Raw genomic sequence first — 20850 nt, forward strand, 5'->3', positions numbered from 1 at the left:
ACGATGGACTGAAGCAACTGAAAGAATGAATTTCACTCAATCAAGCAGGAAGGCATGGAGTTTGTTACGTAAACTCGGAGGTACGACAAGACAAGCCCAGAAAAATCCAACCATAACAACAGAGAAAATTGCAAATAACATTGTCGAAATGTCAAGAGTTCCGAGGGACAAACCACATACCAGGATGATTAAGCGCGAACTCAGAACACTAAAAAAGAATACTCCAAATATATCAGAGCTTTCCAGACCATTCACTGAGGATGATGTCATTACTGCCCTCAAGGATATGAAACCGGGCAAAGCCCCAGGTTTTGACAACATACATCCATAATTTCTAACCTACGCTGTAGAGAACGTAGTCAAATGGCTGGCAAATTTCTTTTCGAACATTTTGACTACAAACCATCTCACTAGAGAATTCAAAAAGGCAAGAATAATAGCTTTGCTGAAACCAGGGAAACCAGCAGACCAACCGCTAAGCTACAGACCAATAGCACTTCTTAGCTGTACATACAAACTTCTCAAACGACTTGTCCATAATCGAATTAGCGGCATTATTATGGAGAACTTACCTATAGAACAGGCAGGCTTCAGACCTGGCCGTAGTTGCTGTGACCAAGTTCTGTCATAGCATCCTACATAGAGGCTGGCTTTCAACAGAAATTGAAAACAAGTGCTGTATTTCTAGACTTAACATCTCCATATGATACTGTTTGGAGAGAGGGAATAATTTACAAACTCTTAAGAGTGATTCCTTGCCAGACTTTAACATCCTTAATACATAATATGCCGAGTAACAGAACCTTCCAGGTCACCCTAAACGGAAAGACAAGCAAAACAAAACTTATTAACAACGGGCTTCCGCAAGGCTCCGTATTGGCCCCTCTTCTGTTTAACCTCTATATAGCAGATCTCCCAAACACAAAGTCAAGAAAATTTTGCTATGCAGATGACATAGCACTGGCTACCAGAGACAAGTATCTCTTCAATACAGAGGAAGTCCTTAATAATGACGTCGAAATACTATACAATTATTTCAAGAAATGGAGACTCAAGCCAAACCCTAACAAAACTGAAGTATCTACATTCCATCTTAATAACAAAATGGCAAATGAAATTATTAACATAAAACTCGGAAACACCAACCTCAAATATAATAAGTTTCCAAAGTACTTAGGTATAACATTGGATCGCACTCTTTCTTACCGAAAACATCTGGAGAACACCACTGCAAAAATTGGAACACGGAATAACATCATTCAAAAACTTAGCGGTACTACTTGGGGAGCTAATGCAAAAACATTACGCACCTCATCTATCGCCTTAGTGTTCTCTGTGGCTGAGTACTGCGCTCCAGTCTGGATAAATAGCTGTCACACCAAACTTATTGACAGGCAATTAAATAACACAATGAGGTTGATTTCTGGAACTGTTAAATCAACGCCCACGTACTGGTTACCGGTGCTATGTAATATCCTGCCCCCGGACCTGCGTAGAAAAGCGGCCCTACTGCACGAATTCAGAAAGATTGAGACAAAACCAGAACTACCAATTAAAGAAGAATTCTCACAACTGCGACACACTCGATTGAAATCAAGAAAGCCACCCATACGCACAGCTGAGCAGCTTCAAAATAATAACTATGACCACATGAAACAATGGAGACTAGATTGGAACCAAAAGACAAATGACCAAATACAGACCTGGTTTGAGAGCTATAACTGCAACATCTCTGGAATGGAACTAACACGGAAAATATGGTCCGCATTAAATCGAATACGTACTGGACATGGCAGGTGTGCGGATTCACTACACAAATGGGGAAGAGCGATGTCACCAGAATGCGACTGCGGTGCCCCTAGACAGACGATCCAACAGATCCATGGTGAATGCTTTTTGCGAGCATATGCAGGGAACTGGTCCGACTTCCTGGAGGCATCCCCATCGGCGCTAGAATGGATCTCAAACCTCGATATAACCTTTTAACTGACCAATATAAACATAAATTATATTCATGATTGTTATAAGATTTTAATGTCTAACACTTGATGTATTAATGTTGCATGTATAGCCATACGCTAAATAAATAAAGTACAATAAAAAATGCCCCGTGAACATAGGACCACAAACGAGCCACTTAAGATGTTTACAGAATAAAAATCCGCGTCAGTTGTCAGCAATTTCTTAATTTGCAGTGAGGTGACAAAACTCATAGGAAACAACCTAATATCGTGTCGGACATCCTTTTGCATGGCGTAGTGGAGCAACTCGATGTAACGTGGACTCCAAGATTTGTTTGAAGTCCCCTGCAGAAATACTGAGCCATGATGCCTCTGTAACCGTCCGCAGTTCCGAAACTGTTTCCAGTGCAGGATTTTGTGCGCGAGCTGACCTCTAGATTATGCCCCATAAATGTTCGATGGGATTCATGTGGGGTTATCTGAGTTGCCAAATCATTCGCTCGAACTGTCCAGAATGTTCTTCAAAAAATTGCAAACAGGTGTGACCCTCTGAGACGGTGCAATGTCATCGATAAAAATATCATTGTTGTTTGGGAACATTAAGTCCAGTAATGGCTGCAGATTGTGTCAGAGTAGCCGAACATAACCATTTCCAGTCAATGATTGGTTGAATTGGACCAGAGGATACAGTCCATTCCATGCAAACACAGCCCAGAAAGTTGGGGAGCCACCACCAGCTTGTTGCACAGTGCTTTGTTGACACCTTGGGTCCAAGGCTGCGTGTGGTCTGCGCCCACCACTAACACTACCTTCAGCTATTACTAACTGGAAACGGGACTCATCTGAGGGGACAGTTTACCAGGCGTCTAGGGTCCAACCGATTTGGTCATGAGCGCAGGACGGGCGCTGAATGAGATACTGCTAGCAAACGCACTCTGGTCGGTCCTCTGCTACAATAGCTGATTAAGGCCAAATTTCGCAGCAGTGTTATAATGGATACGTTGGTCGTATGTCTCACAATGGTTTCTGCGCTTATTTTACGCAGTGTTGCTTGTCTGTTAACACTGACAACTTATTGTGTACATAGTTCCACGTAGTCAGCGCGTACACAACTTTCCCACTAGAGCGCGCACCGCTAAGCTCAAAAGAGCAGGCGCAGCGCTCGTCCGTCTCCGCACTACGAGATGGCGCTGCCATAGAGATGGACCAAATTCTGCTTCCGACGATCCGCGTATTAATATGTAACGCAGCCAATGAGATTGCTGCTAACGTAGAACCTTTTCTCCTCCTGATCACACTCGTGCAGTGATACATGAACGCATGAGGTATTATAACGAGTGAACAGACCTCCGATTAGTCAGTCTGCATTTATCTGCACCAGTCTGTACCAGTCTGCATTAGTCTGTACCAGTCTGTACGAGTTCTGCATTTATCTGTACCAGTCTGTAGTCAAGTTTCAGTCTGCGCCTAATAAGATTACCATATTCCTGTACATAGCCATGAAGATAAATGTATAGACACTTTTGTCAAGTATCAGAGATATCTGTGAGAATAAGATTAACGTACCAGTACCAAAGGAACTTCAGATTGTCAATTGTAAATAGCATCCAGAACCAAGTTAAGTAATTTTTATGCTTGTTATTATTTTAATAAATGTGCGTGAAAATTAATCAATTTCTGTTTAAAGCTGGTCAAAAAAATGGCTCTGAGCACCATAGGACTAAACATCAATAGTCATCAGTCCCCTAGAACTTAGAACTACTTAAACCTAACTAACCTAAGGACATCACACAACACCCAGTCATCACGAGGCAGAGAAAATCCCTGACCCCGCCGGGAATCGAACCCGGGGACCCGGGCGTGGGAAGCGAGAACGCTACCGCACGAGCACGAGCTGCGGACATAAAGCTGGTCACCGTCAATCCGCTACTCTAAGCGTGCAAGTGGCATTTCTATCGCCTGACCTAACGGCAGAAGATAAACACGCCACGATAACACCACAAGACATATTGCTGACACTCGCCTACTTCGTTAGAGCGACAAGTCAAATAATCTGATGGTGTGTGTACTGAAGGTCTTACAGTACGCTCACCACACAACTATACCCATCGCCGCTGCTGTGGTCGTCAGGTGAAGGCCACCGAACACTATGTTGTCCGTGGTGAGAAGTGTTGCCTAAAATTTGGTATTCTCGGCACACTCTTTACACTGCGGATCTCGGTAAATTGAACTCCCTGAAGATTCTCTAAATGAGATGGCCTGTGCCCCTAACTCTCAACTACCATTCCACGTCCATTCTGTTAATTCGCGTCGTGCGGCCTTAATCACGCGGGGAATCTTTTCACATGAATCACCTAAGTAGAAATGACAGCTCCGCCGAGGCATTGTCTTTTTATACCTTGAATACGTGATATGACTGCCATCTGTATATGTGCGTATTACTATTACAATACTTGTCACCTCAGTGCATTGCACGAACGGTTTCGAAACATCATCAGATGCTGCCAAATAATTATGGGAACATAAAAGTGTGGCGGCGAGACAATCAGTCATGAGCCGACCGTCCGACCGCCACACATTTATGTTCGTATAATTATTTGGCAGCAGCTGATGATGAAGCTTTATGCTTCGAAACCGGTCGTGCAATAAATTAAGAAATTACTGACAGCTGAAGGGGTTTTTTGTTGTATAAATACTATCCGCAGCTGCGAATGTTCACCTGATCAAATGTTTTAGATTTTTGAGCTCATTGCGATTGTGTGGTCACTAGTCACCACTGACTTCAGCGTGAAACATTGTCCTGTATTTGAAATGTAAACAGATTTGAGAGTAGCCCGACGTTTAAGAGACTCGTCAGGAAGAACAAGCGAGTGAAAAAGTGGGATACGGAAGTACTAAGGAACAAAATGATGCTCTTGATGTTCTCTGAGGCTGTAGATGCTGCGATAATGAATAACTCAGTAGGCAGTTCAGTCGAAGAGGAATGGACAACCCTAAAAAAGAAAACTCATAGAAGCTGAAAAGAAAAACATAGGTACAAAGATGGTAACTGCGAGAACCAATTGGGTAAATGATCGACGAAAGAAGGAAGTGCAGAACTGTTGCAGGAAATTCAGGAATTCAGAAATAAAGGTCACTTACGAACGACATAAAGCGGAAGTGCAGGGAAGACAAGACGAAATGGGTGCATGAAGAATGTGAAGAAATCGAGAAAAAGATGATTGTCGGGAGGACTGCCTCGGCGTATAGAAAATTCAAGACAGCCTTCGGTGAAATTAAAAGCAAGGATGATAACATTAATGCGAATTCCACTGTTAAATGGAGGAGAGAGGATGGATAATTGGGAAGAGTACATTGAAGGTCTATGAGGAGGAGGTCCTCCCTCATGACATGACAGATGCAGAAACAACTGTTGGCAGGAAAGAGATAGGGGACACAGTGTTAGAATCGGAATTTAAAAGAGTTTTGGACGACTTATGGTCAAACAAGGCAGAAGCAATAGATAACATTTCATCAGAGTTACTAAAATTATTGGAGCAAGTGAGAACTAAACGGTTATTCACGTTGGTGTGTAGGACATATGAGACTGGCGATATATCGTCAGACTTCCGGAAAAAAAAATATTTATACAATTTCGAAGACAGTAAGAGCGAACAAGTGAAGAGAATTATCGCACAATGAGCTCATGCATCCAAGCAGCTGACAAGGAAAAGAAAATTGAGGATGTGTTAGAGGACGATCAGTTTGATTTTAGAATAAGTAAAGACATCATAGAGGCAATTCTGAAGTTGCGGTTAATAATGGAAGCAAGACTGAAGAAAAATCAAGATACGTTCATAGGATTTGACGACCTGGAGAGAGCATTCGGCAGTGTGAAATGGTGTAAAATGTTCGAATTTCTGAGAAAAATAGGAGTAAGCTATAGGGAAAGACTGGTAATATACAGCAAGTACAAGAACTAAGAGCGAAGTGCTTGGATTCCAAACGATGTAAAATAGGGATGTAATCTTTCACCCCTGCTCTTAAGTTTATACAACGAAGTAGCAAAAAAGGAAAGTTTAAAAAGGGGGTAATAGTTCAAGGTGAAAGGATATGAATGATAAGATTCACCGATGACATTGTTACCCTTAGTCAAAGTAAAGAACAATTACAGGTTCTACTGAATAGAACGAACAGTCTAAAGAGTACATAATATGGACCGAGAGTAAATCGAAGGAACATGAAAGCAATGAGAAGTAGTAGAAATGAGGACAGCAGGAAAACAGGAAAGTCTGAATTACGAAGTAGACGATGTTAAGGAAGTCTGCTACCTAGGAAGCGAAATAACGTATGATGGATGGAGTAAGGGTGATGTAGAAAGCAGACTAACACTGACAAAAAGGACATTCCTGACCAAGTCAAGTCTACTAGTGTCAAACATAGGTCTTAATTCGCTGAAGAAGTTTCTGAGTAAATACGTTTGGAACAAAACGCTGTATGGTGGTGAAAGATCGTCTGTGCGAAAACGTGAACAGAAGAGAATCGACGCATTTGAGATATGGTGCGACAAGGTAAGGAACGATGGGGTTCTCCGCTATACCGACGAGGGAAGGAAGATGTGTATAACACAGACAAGAAGAAGGGACAGGAAGATAGGGCACGTGTTAAGACATCATGGAATAAGATCACGGTACTAGAAAGAGCTGTAGGGAGTAAAAACTGTAGAGAAAGACAGAAGTTGGAATACATTCAGCAAATAATTGAGGACATAGATTGCGACTGCTACTGTGAGATGAAAAGATTGGCACAGGACAGGAATTGGCGTGACGTGGAAAAACCAATTTTACGGGTCAAGGATATAGTAAATTGTATAGTGTGATGTCCTGAACTGCTGTTGTATTTCTTGTTGCACCACAGGTGCAATTCGAGCCCATTAAGTCGGGGATTTAAACGAGAAGTTTACGTTTCACGTACACTCTTATTATCTAGGACAATAATTCACACGAAGTCTGTGGTGGCCCGTAGCCTAGCATTCGCAGTTACCTCGCAAATGGATCGTTCGCAGAACCATTTTCAATCGAACGTTCTTGCTTCTATTAAGTTATTTTTTTTACCGATATAAGTTTTCGCTGTTAGTTATGATACACCCGGTATACAGTGAAGTGTGGAGAGACTTTTATAAACTTGCGTTCAGAATATTCGTATAATTGGAGTGTCTTATAACAAGTCACCCACAGTTATCCAATAGTGACTACATGATCTGACAAGAGATTAGGAAGGAGGGGACAAACTTTACGTGCTTTTTAAGGGTTCCATATCTCAGCGGATAAATTCTGGACCCTTAATAGGATCACTTTGTTGTCTGTTTGTCTGACTGTTTGTAACGCCGGAAATGCATATCCTCCTATTTCCATCTATTGTACTATAATTTTTTTCCCTTATTTTGTTACCTGAAGATATGACATTTCTGTGTCTTTATATATTGTAATTGTTCTACTATTTGTATATATATTTTGTAAATATTATTTGTATTTTTACGCTGAGTCTGGCCTAGGGAAAACTATGCTATCGAACGATTACATCGATAGGTCGTGTGGAGAACCAAAGTGTGTAGGATCTTCGATAGTGTTAACTGTGCCGCATGGAGCGCGGGCAGAGGGGAGTCTGGCTGGAGTAGGGCGGTGGAGCAGGTGTGTTGTGTGACGCTCCCGCGAGTTGCCGCGCTTTCGGGGTTTGGCAGCATGTAATTGCGCTCGACTTGATATGATAGCTTCTGACACGATGTCGCGGACGGGAAGCATTAGCTGGGGCACATCAAGAGCCCGTTTCGCCTGGTGACTGTGTCGAGAAGAAGGCGCGCCAACATCCAGCTTCTGCAACAGTGACGGCCGACAATGAGTGACTGTCGCCACCTCCTCGATAGACGGCTTCAAACCTTCAATCAGCCAACAAGGAAGACTGGAAGCACGTAAAGTTTTAGAACTGTATGGCAGACCTCAGCTTTTCAAACTTTTAAAATTGTTGCATCACAAAATTACAGCAACTTAGCATGAACGTTTGTTGCTCATTGTCCCAATTGCATTACCAAGCAGGGCCCCTTCCTTTTCCGAAATGAACCCGAATGTCGTTGAAATTCAAACGCCAGCATCATTAGATTTCACTGCTTTCATTTCAAAGTTCAGTTAAGGTATTCATAGCTGGCTACAATGTTTAGATTGCACAAGCACAAATTAAGAGTGCGAGTTTTGTTACCGTATTTTAGTTACCTGTGACTGCAGCTCAGCTTGGTACGTACTAAATGTTACTATTGTTAATTGTTCAGAATCATTTAATTCAAGTTCAAAGTTAAATCTCTTATTTCTAAATTGCGTATATTCAAGTAGATTTTGAAATGATTGTTGAGGTAGTCCAAGACTAACCGTATTTTATTGAATTTCGATGTGCTTCAGAAAGAAAGCTCACTATTAACTTCAGTCACTAAATTAACTTTCGATTTTCCGGTTTTATTAATTCTTTTGCTTAATTAAGTCAGGGTGTAGCGAAATTTATTACTTCTGACAAACTTTCAGTTTTCACACTACACGTATCAACCTTCAGTTGACACGCATTTAGTGCTAATTATATGTGCATAGGAGTGGCGACTGTAATTTTCCCCAAATCTCAAATATCTGATTAACGCTAATTAATTGTTAACGTAACGACCGTACATTTACTTTCTTAATTAATTTTACCCTTTTCTCAAAATTAATTTCCACCAATTTCATTTGCATTTTTCCTTTCATTTAGACGTAACCCTTTCCTCCCTCTTTATCGACAAATTAACGTCGGTGACGATTGCTTTTCCCAAATTTCCATTAGGTGCACGCGGTTTAATTTTTCACCGTCATTAAGGTCGATAAGTTCAAAACCTTTTCTCTCAGTAACGGTATATACAGTAAGTTGAAATTTATGGCTCATTCTAAGGTCTATGGTCCGTTGGCGGCATAATAAACGTTAGCTTCTAAGTCAATGCAATAAAAAGATACGGCCATTTATGTCACGTATTTTGAGGCTCGCAAAGTAATTCATTAAAACCTGGGGACCTTCTCTTGATGCAGTTTCATGAAATGTGGCAGAAAGAAAGTTTTCACAGTACAAGTAAAGGAACACAATCGTGAAATCGTTAATTTGTATTGATATCACGCGAAAAATTTTTTCTTTTGTCGTTTGTTACGCGGCTTCGAACCTGAAATTGAAACACTTTGGAGCATCAGTAAGGCAATATCTGTGTTTTACATCGTCTGTATAGCTCAATGAAACGTTCCTTCGGACATGAATACGTGTCCAAGTTAAGAGACACTGCTGACGATTGACAGGTTACCAAATTCTGAAATACATTCACCAACTGAAGTACGATTGTCAAAAATGTTCAAATGTGTGTGAAATCTTATGGGACATAACTGCTGAGGTCATCAGTCCCCAAGCTTACACGCTACTTAACCTAAATTATCCTAAGGACAAACACACACACCCATGCCCGAGGGAGGACTCGAACCTCTGCCGGGACCAGCTGCACAGCCCATGACTGCAGCGCCTCTGACCGCTCGGCTAATCCCGCGCGGCACTACGATTGTCCGAAGGCTATGCGATTTACTAGCAACACACGAAAATTTGGCCATACCGGGAATGGAACATTGATTTCCTGATTTACGTGAGAGGTCGCGTTAACCGGTTCGATGATACAAACACGCCTACATGAGCCACTCGGACTTCCTTATATCCTGGTGTGTACATCCCATAGTACTCGCAAACGTATCGTGGATTTCCCACACATGGACGACATTGTTTTGCTCTTCAGAGTGCCTTTCTTTGGTATGAAATTGAGTGGAGCAGTGTCTGTATCTTACAGTGTCCCAAGGAACATTGCACCGGACTACACAGACATTATGAAATACAGACGCTGTGCTACTGTATGTACACACATTAACAATTTTCAGTTTTTTTTTCCTTTGCTTGTACTGTGAATCCTTTCTTCTTGCCACTTTTCATTATTCTATTTCGAGGGGAAGTACCCCATAGGTTTTAATGAGTGAGTTTGCGAGTATCAAAATATGTGACATGAATGACCGTATTTTTGACTGGCTTGATTTAGAAGTTAATGTTTATATTAATGTTAATGCTTATTCTATCGCTAAGGGACCATAAACTCTAGAATGTGACTAATTTCAACTTGATACGTGAACCTGTTCCTGACAAAAAAAAAAAAAAAAAAAAAAAAAAAAAAAAAAAAAAAAAAAAAAAAAAAAAAAAAAACGATTTTCGTTAGTCGGGCAGTGAGACAGACAGACGGACTGTTGTTGTTGTTATTGTTGTGGTCTTCAATCCAGAGACTGGTTTGATGCAGCTCTCCACCCTACTCTATCCTGTGCAAGCTTCATCATCTCCGAGTAACCACTGCAACTTACATCCTTCTGAATCTGCTTAGGGTATCCATCTCTTGGTTCCCTCTACAATTTTTACCCTTCAGGCTGCCCTCCAGTGCTAAACTGGTGATCCCTTGATGCCTCAGAACATGACCTGCCAACCGATCCCTTCTTCCAGTCAAGTTGCGCCACTAATTCCTCTTCTCCCCAGTTCTGTTCAGTATCTCTTCATTAGTTACGTGGTATAACCATCTAATCTTCAGCATTCTTCTGTAGCACCACATTTCGAAAGCTTCTATTCTCTTCTAACCTAAACTACTTATCGTCCATGTTTCACTCCATACAAATACATTCAGAAAAGACTTCCTGACACTTAAACCTATACTCGATGTTAACAAATTTCTCTTCTTCACGAACGCTTTCCTTGCCATTGCCAGTCTACATTTTATATTCTCTCTACTTCAACCATCATCAGTTATTTTGCTTCTCAAATACCAAAACTCATTTACTACTTTTAGTGTCTCATTTCCTAATCTAATTCCATCACCATCACCTGATTTAGTTTGAATATATTCCTTTACCCTCGTTTTGCTTTTGTTGATGTTCATCTTATATCCTCCTTTCAAGACACTATCCATTCCGTTCAGCTGCTCTTCCAGGTCCTTTGCTGTCTCTGACAGAATTACAATGTCATCGGCGAACCTCAAAGTTTTTATTACTCCTCCATGGATTTTAATTCCTACTCCGAATTTTTCTGTCGTTTCCTTTACTGCTTCCTCAATATACAGACTGATTAACATCAGGGATAGGCTACAACCCTGTCTCACTCCCTTCCCTCCTACTGCTTCTCTTTCGTGCCCCTCGACTCTTATAACTACCATCTGGTTTCTGAACAAATTGTAAATAGCCTCTCGCTCCCAGTATTTTACCCCTGCCACCTTAAGAATTTGAAAGAGAATATTCCAGTCAACATTGTCAAAAGCTTTCTCTAAGTCTACAAATGCTAGAAACGTAGGTTTGCCTTTCCTTAATCTATCTTCTAAGATATGTTGTAGGGTCAGTATTGCCTCATGTGTTCCAACATTTCTACGGAACCCAAATTGATCTTCCCGGGGGTCGGCTTCTACCAGATTTTCTATTCGTCTGTAAAGAATTCTTGTTAGTGTTTTGCAGCTGTGACTTATTAAACTGACAGTTTGGTAATTTTCACACTTGTCAACACCAACTTTCTTTGTAATTGGAATTATTATATTATTCTTGAAGTACTAGTGTATTTCACCTCTCTCGTACATCTTGCTCACCACCTGGGAGAGTTTTGTCATGGCTGGCTCTCCCAAGGCTATCAGTAGTTCTAATGGAATGTTGTCTACTCCTGAGGCCTTGTTTCGACTTAGGTCTTTCAGTGCTCTGTCAAACTCTTCAATCAGCATCATATCTCCCATTTCATCTTCATCTACGTACTCTTCCATTTCCATAATGGTTTTCCATCTGAGCTCTTGATATTGATGCAAGTGGTTCTCTTTTCTCCAAAGGTCTCTTTAATTTCCTTGTAGGCAGAATCTATCTTGCCCCTAGTGACATAAGATTCTACATCCTTACATTTATCCTCTAGCCGTTCCTATTTAGCCATTTTGCACTTACTGTCGGTCTTCTTTTTTGAGACGTTTGCATTCCGTTTCACCTGCTTCATTTACTGCATTTTTATATTTTCTCCTTTCATCAGTTATATTCAATATTTCTGTTACCCAAGGGTTTCTACTAGCCCTCATCTTTTTACCCACTTTATCCTAAGCTGTTTTCATCATTTTTTCTCTCTCAAAAAAAAAAAAAAAAAAACGTTCAAATGGCTCTGAGCACTATGAGACTTAAAATCCATGGTCATCAGTCCCCTAGAACTTACAACTACTTAAACCTAATTAACCGAAGGACGTCACACAACACCCAGTCATCACGAGGCAGAGAAAAATCCCTGACCCCGCCGGGAATCGAACCCGGGAACCCGGGCGCGGGAAGCGAGAACGCTACCACACGACCACGTTGTTTCTCTCAAAGCTACCCATTATACTTCTGCTGTATTTATTTCCCCGTTCTTGTCAACCGTTCTCTAATGCTCTCTCTGAAACTCTCTACCACCTCTGGTTCTTTCAGTTTATCCATATTCCATCTCCTTGAATTTCTACCTTTTTGAAGTTTCTTCAGTTTTAATCTACAATTTATAACCAATAGATTGTGGTTAGAGTACACCTCTTCCCGTGGAAATGTCCTACAATTTAAAACCTAGTTGTTAAATCTCTGTCTTACCATTATATAATCTATCTGAAATCTTCCAGTGTCTCCAGGCCTCTTCCACGTATACAACCTTCTTTCATGATTGTTAAACCGTTAGCTATGATTGAGTTATTCTCTGACAAAATTCTACCAGGCGGCTTCCTCTTTCATTCCTTACCCCAATTCCTTATTCGCCTACTACTTTTTCTTCTCTTCCTTTTCATACTATCGAATTTCAGTCCCCCAGGACTATTAAATTTTCGTCTCCTTTCACTATCTGTATACTTTCTTTTATCTCATCATATATCTCTTCAATTTCTTCGTCATCTGCGGAGCTAGTTGGCATATAAATTTGTACTACTGTGGTAGGTGTGGGCTTCGTGTCTGTTTTGGCTACAATAATGCATTCACTGTGCTATTTGTAGTAGCTTACCCGCTGTCCTATTTTTTATTCATTATTAAACCTACTCCTGAATTACCCCTATTTGTATTTTTAACCCTGTATTCACCTGACCAGAAGTCCGGACTGATGTACGGAACCTTAAAAAGCATGTGAATTTTATCCCCTCTTTTCCTGTACATTGAAGCATTTACATTTGCTGATAGGACTTGTCATTCTTGTAAGTGCTTTTCTATCGGTTCAGCTTTATTTTCTGAATGATCACTTAGCTGCTTTTTAGTGGCTGTGGGTGACTTTTCATCAAACACACCAGGTTTGAAATACGTGTTTTTCGAAGTTCTACGCTCATCAGACTGAGCTTTTTGACGACTATATTCAGAATGAACTCTGTGTTCTACTGGTGTTTCAGGCACACCTAGACCTTCTCCATATGGAACTGGGCGCATGAGAGACAGTGTATCAGGGTAGGACCCTATTAGTCTCTTTTTCTTTGGAATTCCGCACTTCCTAGTGGGAAGAATACAGAAACACCTATCTGAAATGTGATCTGTGAGCTCCCTACTACCACATCAACTGAAGCGGATACTGCATGAAAATTGCAAAAATAATGAGGTTTTACACTGATCTTCGATTATGCAGCGAAAATATTGTGTAATTCGATTCCTTTTTAATTAATGGTGTAATGTTTTGGTTTTGCAGAGGAAATATCATTTCTTTACAGACTTTGCCATAATTGTCTACATGTGCATCTACATGCATCTCCGCAAGCCAACGTATGGTTCGTGGCGGAGGGCACTCTCCACCAATACTAGTCACTTTCTTTCTTATTCCACTCGCAGGTGGAACGAGGGAAAATGATTATTTATAAGCCCCGGACCCGAATTTGCTTCATCTAGTTTGGACGGTTAATACATGTAACATTTATCGGCGGCAGTATATCCTCTCTGCTGTCAGCTACAAAAGGCTGTTCTATGAAGCTTGTTATGCGTGGTCTGAGAAAAGAACCTCATCTTCCATCCGATGATTCACATTTGAGTCCACGAAGAATGTCCTTAACACTCGCATGTTGATCGAACCTTCCGGTAAGAAATCTAGAAGCACGCCTCTGAACTGCTACGATGTTTACCTTTAATCCCAAAAATAGAGAAGTTCTCAAGAATGAGTGGCCCAAGTGTTCTATTCGCGGTATTCTCTGTAGATGAGCTACACTTTCAAAAAAAAAAATTTCTCCCAGTCAACTAAGGTGTACCTTTCGTCTTCTCTATTACCGTCCTTAGGTGATCGTTCCATTTTATTTCGTTTTGCAGCGTTACGCCTATATATTTAATCGAAGTCACGATGTTAAGCAGCACCCCACTAATGCTGTATTCGAATATTACAGAAATGTTTTTCATTCTCATATATATATTGACTGGAATACCCTCTTTCAAATTCTGAAGTTGGCAGGGGTAAAATACAGGGAGCGAAAGGCTATTTACAATTTGTACAGAAACCAGATATCAGTTATAAGAGTCGAGGGACATGAAAGGGAAACAGTGGTTGGGAAGGGAGTGAGACATGGTTGTGGCCTCTCCCCGATGTTATTCAATCTGTATATTGAGCAAGCAGTAAAGGAAACAACAGAAAAATTCGGAGTAGGTATTAAAATCCATGGAGAAGAAATTAAAACTTTAAGGTTCGCCGATGATATTGTAATTCTGTCAGAGACAGCAAAGGACTTGGGAGAGCAATTGAACGGATTGGACAGTGTCTTGAAAGGAGAATATACGATGAACATCAACAAAAGCAAAACGAGGATAATGGAATATAGTCGAGTTAACTCGGGTGATGCGGAGGGAATTAGATTAGAAAATGAGACACTTAAAGTAGTAAAGAAGTTTTGCTATTTGGGGAGCAAAATAACTGATGATGGTCTAAGTAGAGAGGATATAAAATGTAGACTGGCCACGGCAAGGAAGGCGTTTCTGAAGAAGATAAATTTGTTAACATCGAGTATAGATTTAAGTGTCAGGAAGTCGTTTCTGAAAGTATTTGTATGGAGTGTAGCCATGTCTGGAAGTGAAACGTGGACGATAAATAGTTTGGACAAGAAGAGAATAGAAGCTTTCGAAATGTGGTGCTACAGAAAAATGCTGAAGATTAGATGGGTAGATCACATAACTAATGGGGAAGTATTGGGTCAAACGGCTCTGAGCACTATGGGACTCAACTGCTGAGGTCATTAGTCCCCTAGAACTTAGAACTAGTTAAACCTAACTAACGTAAGGACATCACAAACATCCATGCCCGAGGCAGGATTCGAACCTGCGACCGTAGCGGTCTTGCGGTTCCAGACTGCAGCGCCTTTAACCGCACGGCCACTTCGGCCGGCGGGGAAGTATTGAATAGGATTGGGGAGAATAGGAGTTTGTGGCACAACTTGACTAGAAGAAGGGATCGGTTGGTAGGACATGTTCTGAGGCATCAAGGGATCAGCAATTTAGCATTGGAGGGCAGCGTGGAGGGTAAAAATCGTAGAGGGAGACCAAGAGATTAATACACTAAGCAGATTCAGAAGGATGTAGGCTGCAGTACGTACTGGGAGATGAAGCAGCTTGCACAGGATGAGTAGCATGGAGAGCTGCATCAAACCCGTCTCAGGACTTAAGACCACAACAACAACAACATGTATTAACTTACATTTTTCTACATTTAGTACAAGCTGCCATTCATCGCACAAAAGTTCTGTCTGACTCACCCTGTATGCTTTACGGTCACTTAACGATGCTCCTTTCCTCTATCCTACAACGTTATCCGCAAACTGTCGCAGATTGGTGTTCACCCTTTTCGCCCTATACAGGGAACAAGAGCGCTCCTATCACACTACTGGGGTCACTCCTGACGATACCATTGTCTCTCATGAACGTTCACCGTCGATGACAACGTACTGGATTCTATAGCTTAAGAAGTCTTCAAACCGCTCACATATTGAGGAACAAATACGGTTTGCTCTGACCTTCGTTAACAGTGTGTACTGGATCATCGTGACAAATTTTCATGTGATAGTAGTAAATCCTATAGCCGTTATACAGTCGTACTCCCAGTTTGCGAATGCGTTTCGTAATTTTCTAAAGTTTTGGAGTCTCTGGGACCGATATATTGCCAGTATCAAAGTCAAAAGTCTTCAAACTGCTAGATTTCTGGAATGGATTAATTGTCTATGTACACTGCTGGCCATTAAAATTGCTACACCACGAAGATGACGTGCTACAGACGCGAAATTTAACCGACAGGAAAAGGTGCTGTGATATGCAAATGATTAGCCGTTCAGCGCATTCACACAAAGTTGGCGCCGGTGTGACACCTACAACGTGCTGACATGAGGAAAGTTTCCAACCGATTTCTCATACACAAACAGTAGTTGACCGCTGTTGCCTGGTGAAACGTTGTTGTGATGCCTCGTGTAAGGAGGAGAAATGCGTACCATCACGATTCCGACTTTGATAAAGATCGGATTGTAGCCTATCGCGATTGCGGTTTATCGTATCGCGACATTGCTGCTCGCGTTGGTCGATGACTGTTAGACGAATATGGAATCGGTGGGTTCAGAAGGTTAATACGGAACGCCGTGCTGGATCCCAACAGCCTCGCATCACTAGCAGTCGAGATGACAGGTATCTTATCCGCATGGCTGTAACGGATCGTGCAGCCACGTCTCGATCCCTGAGTCAATAAATGGGGACGTTTGCAAGACAATAACCACCTGCACGAACAGTTCGACGACAATTGCAGCAGTATGGACTATCAGCTCGGAGACCATGGCTGCGGTTACCCTTGACGCTGCATCACAGACAGGAGCGCCTGCGATGGTGTACTCAACGACGAACCTGGGTGCACGAATGCAAAACGTCATTTTTTCGGATGAATCCAGGTTCTGTGTACAGCATCATGATGGTCGCATCTGTGTTTGGCGACATCACGGTGAACGCACTTTGGAAGCGTGTATTCGTCATCACCATACTGGCATATTACCCAGCGTGATGGTATGGGGTACCATTGGTTACACGTCTCGGTCACCTCTTGTTCGCATTGACGGCACTTTGAACAGTGGACGTTACATTTCAGATGTGTTACGACCCGTGGCTCTACCCTTCATTCGATCCCTGCGAAACCCTACATTTCAGCAGGATAATGTAGGACCGCATGTTGCAGGTCCTGTACGGGCCTTTCTGGATACAGAAAATGTTCAACTGCTGCCCTGGCCAGCACATTCGTTAGATCTCTCACCAATTGAAAACGTCTGGTCAATGGTGGCCGAGCAACTGGCTCGTCACAATACGCCAGTCACTACTCTTGATAAACTGTGGTATCGTGCTGTAGCTGCATGGGCAGCTGTACCTGTACACGCCATCCAAGCTCTGTTTGACTCAATGCCCAGGCGTATCAAGGCCATTATTACGGCCAGAGGTGGTTGTTCTGGGTACTGATTTCTCAGGATCTCTGCACCCAAATTGCGTGAAAATGTAATCACATGTCAGTTCTAGTATAATATATTTGTCCAATGAATACCCGTTTATCATCTGCGTTTCTTCTTGGTGTAGCAATTGTAATGGTCAGTAGTGTACATAATTAAGTGTGTACGGGATCCTCAGGGCGCGAGTCCTCCTTGCAACTGGTCAGTTATTTTCACAATGCAATCCAGTCCTGATTCATGCACTAATGTAAAAGGCGTGATGGAAGATGGAATTAATTATAATCCTGAGGCGTGAAGACTATTCATTGCCTCTTCTTCTCACAGTGTGAAGGCCGTAGTTCTTCATATTGGTAATGAGCTTCCTGAAGCTTAAACTGGGGATGCTGTTCACACAATGAAGTCTTTAATATACTCTAGTGGTACCTAATGTCATTTTATTTACTGATTATAAATAAATGACTTTGTTTATGGCGATAATTTCTACAAACAGTTGTAAAAAAAACAAGGAAAATTATTTAGTCTCTTCTGGATTATTTTAGTAATTTTGCGAGTTACTGTTTATTGAATTTTGTCAGTGCACGTGATTTCACACAATTTGAGTGATTTTTCACCTCAGTGGTTCACAATTCTTAAGAAATTTCTTCAGTTTCTAGAGTATGGATACCTTCTAATATGATGTCGGACGTCATTACGCTCGGCTTAGTGTAGCATCTCGACGTGAAGTGGACTCAACAAGTAATTGGAAGCCCCTGCAGAAATATTGAGCCATGTCGCGTCTATAGCCGTCCATAATTGCGAGAGTGTCACCAGAGCAGGATTTTGTGCACGAGATGACTTCTCTACTGTGTCTCATCTGAGTGCCAAATCATTTGGTCGATCTGTCCAGAATGTTCTTCAATCCAATCGCATTGTCATACATAAAAATTCCTTCGCTGTTTGGGAGCATGAAGCTCATGAATGGCTGCAAATGGTCTCCAAATAGCCCAACATAACCATTTCCAGTCGGTGACCCATTCCATGTAAACACAGCCTGTACCACTATGGAGCCTTCACCAGTTTGCAGAGTGCCTTGTTGACAACTTGGGTCATAGCTTCGTTGGGTCTGCATCACACTAGAAATCATCCATTAGATCTTACCAACAGAAATCGGGATTCATATTGCCATGCCACGATTTTCCAGTAGTCTAGTATCCAACCGATGTGGTCAACGAACCCAGAAAAACAAAAATTACGCGAAACGAAATGTAATGTGAGGAGGGCCATAAGAGAGGCGTTCAATGAATTCGAAAGTAAAGTTCTATGTACTGAATTGGCAGAAAATCGTAAGAAATTTTGGTCTTATGTCAAAGCGGTAGGTGGATCAAAACTAAATGTCCAGACACTCTGTGACCAAAATGGTACTGAAACAGAGGATGACAGACTAAAGGCCGAAATACTAAATGTCTTGTTCCAAAGCTTTCACAGAGGAAGACTGCACTGTAGTTCCTTCTCTAGATTGTCGCACAGATGACAAAATGGTAGATATCGAAATAGACGACAGAGGGATAGAGAAACAATTAAAGTCGCTCAAAAGAGGAAAGGCCGCTGGACCTGATGGGATACCAGTTCGATTTTACACAGAGTACGAGAAGAAACTTGCCCCCCTTCTTGCGGCGGTGTACCGTAGGTCTCTAGAAGAGCGTAGCGTTCCAAAGGATTGGAAAAGGGCACAGGTCATCCCCGTTTTCAAGAAGGGACGTCGATCAGTTGAAGAATTTTGGAATACGTATTATGTTCGAGTATAATGACTTTTCTGGAAACTAGAAATCTACTCTGTAGGAATCAGCATGGGTTTCGAAAAAGACGATCATGTGAAACCCAGCTCGCGCTATTCGTCCACGAGACTCAGAGGGCAATAGACACGGGTTCCCAGGTAGATGCCGTGTTTCTTGACTTCCGCAAGGCGTTCGAAACAGTTCCCCACAGCCGTTTAATGAACAAAGTAAGAGCATATGGGCTATCAGACCAATTGTGTGATTGGATTGAAGAGTTCCTAGATAACAGAACGCAGTATGTCATTCTCAATGCAGAGAAGTCTTCTGAAGTAAGAGTGATTTCAGGTGTGCCGCAGGGGAGTGTCGTAGGACCGTTGCTATTCACAATATACATAAATGACCTTGTGGATGACATCGGAAGTTCACTGAGGCTTTTTGCGGATGATGCTGTGGTATATCGAGAGGTTGTAACAATGGAAAATTGTACTGAAATGCAGGAGGATCTGCAGCGAATTGACGCATGGTGTAGGGAATGGCAATTGAATCTCAATGTAGACAAGTGTAATGTGCTGCGAATACATAGAAAGAAAGATCACATATCATTTAGCTACAATATAGCAGGTCAGCAACTATAAGCAGTTAATTCCATAAATTATCTGGGAGTACGCATTAGGAGTGATTTAAAATGGGATGATCATATAAAGTTGATCGTCGGTAAAGCAGATGCCAGACTGAGATTCATTGGAAGAATCCTAAGGAAATGCAATCCGAAAACAAAGGAAGTGTGTTACAGTATGCTTGTTCGCCCACTGCTCGAATACTGCTAAGCAGTGTGGGATCCGTATCAGATAGGGTTGATAGAAGAGCTAGAGAAGATCCAACGAAGAGCAGCGCGCTTCGTTACAGGATCACTGAGTAATCGCGAAAGCGTTACGCAGATGATAGATAAACTCCAGTGGAAGACTCTGCAGGAGAGACGCTCAGTAGCTCGGTACGGGCTTTTGTTGAAGTTTCGAGAACATACCTTTACCGAGGAGTCAAGCAGTATATTGCTCCCTCCTACGTATATCTCGCGAAGAGACCATGAGGATAAAATGAGAGAGATTAGAGCCCACTCAGAGGCATACCGACAATCCTTCTTTCCACGAACAATTTGAGACTGGAATAGATGGGAGAACCGATAGAGGTACTCAAGGTACCCTCCGCCACACACCGTCAGGTGGCTTGCGGAGCATGGATGTAGATGTAGATGTAGAGGTGCTGCAGGCGGTGTAGTGCTGTTAGCAAAGGCACACACGTCAGTCGTCTGCTGCCACAGCCCATTAACGCCAGGTTTCGCCGCTCTGTCCTAACAGATACGTTCGTCGTACGTCCCAAATTGATTTCTGCGGTTACTTCATGCAGTGTTGCTTATCCGTAGTGAGAGATAATGCCTGAAATTTGGAATTCTCGGTGCACTCTTGACAATGAGGATCTCGGAATATTTGATTCCGCAACGATTTCCGGAACGGAATGTCCCATGCGTCTAGCTCCTAATACCATCCCACGTTGAAGGTCTGTTAATTCTCGTCGTGCGGCCATAATCGCGTCGGAAACCTTTCCAATGAATCACCTGAGTACAAGCGACAACTCC

General features: G+C 42.0%; 1 protein-coding gene across 1 annotated transcript in view; it reads right to left on the reverse strand.

Moving 5' to 3' along the window:
- The window catches only part of LOC126234261 (uncharacterized), a 105483-nt gene that overhangs the window by 64978 nt on the left and 19655 nt on the right, over positions 1-20850 (reverse strand). The gene's annotated exons all lie outside the window — the stretch shown is intronic.

This window comes from Schistocerca nitens, chromosome 2, assembly GCF_023898315.1.
Source record: "Schistocerca nitens isolate TAMUIC-IGC-003100 chromosome 2, iqSchNite1.1, whole genome shotgun sequence".
Lineage (NCBI taxonomy): Eukaryota > Metazoa > Arthropoda > Insecta > Orthoptera > Acrididae > Schistocerca > Schistocerca nitens.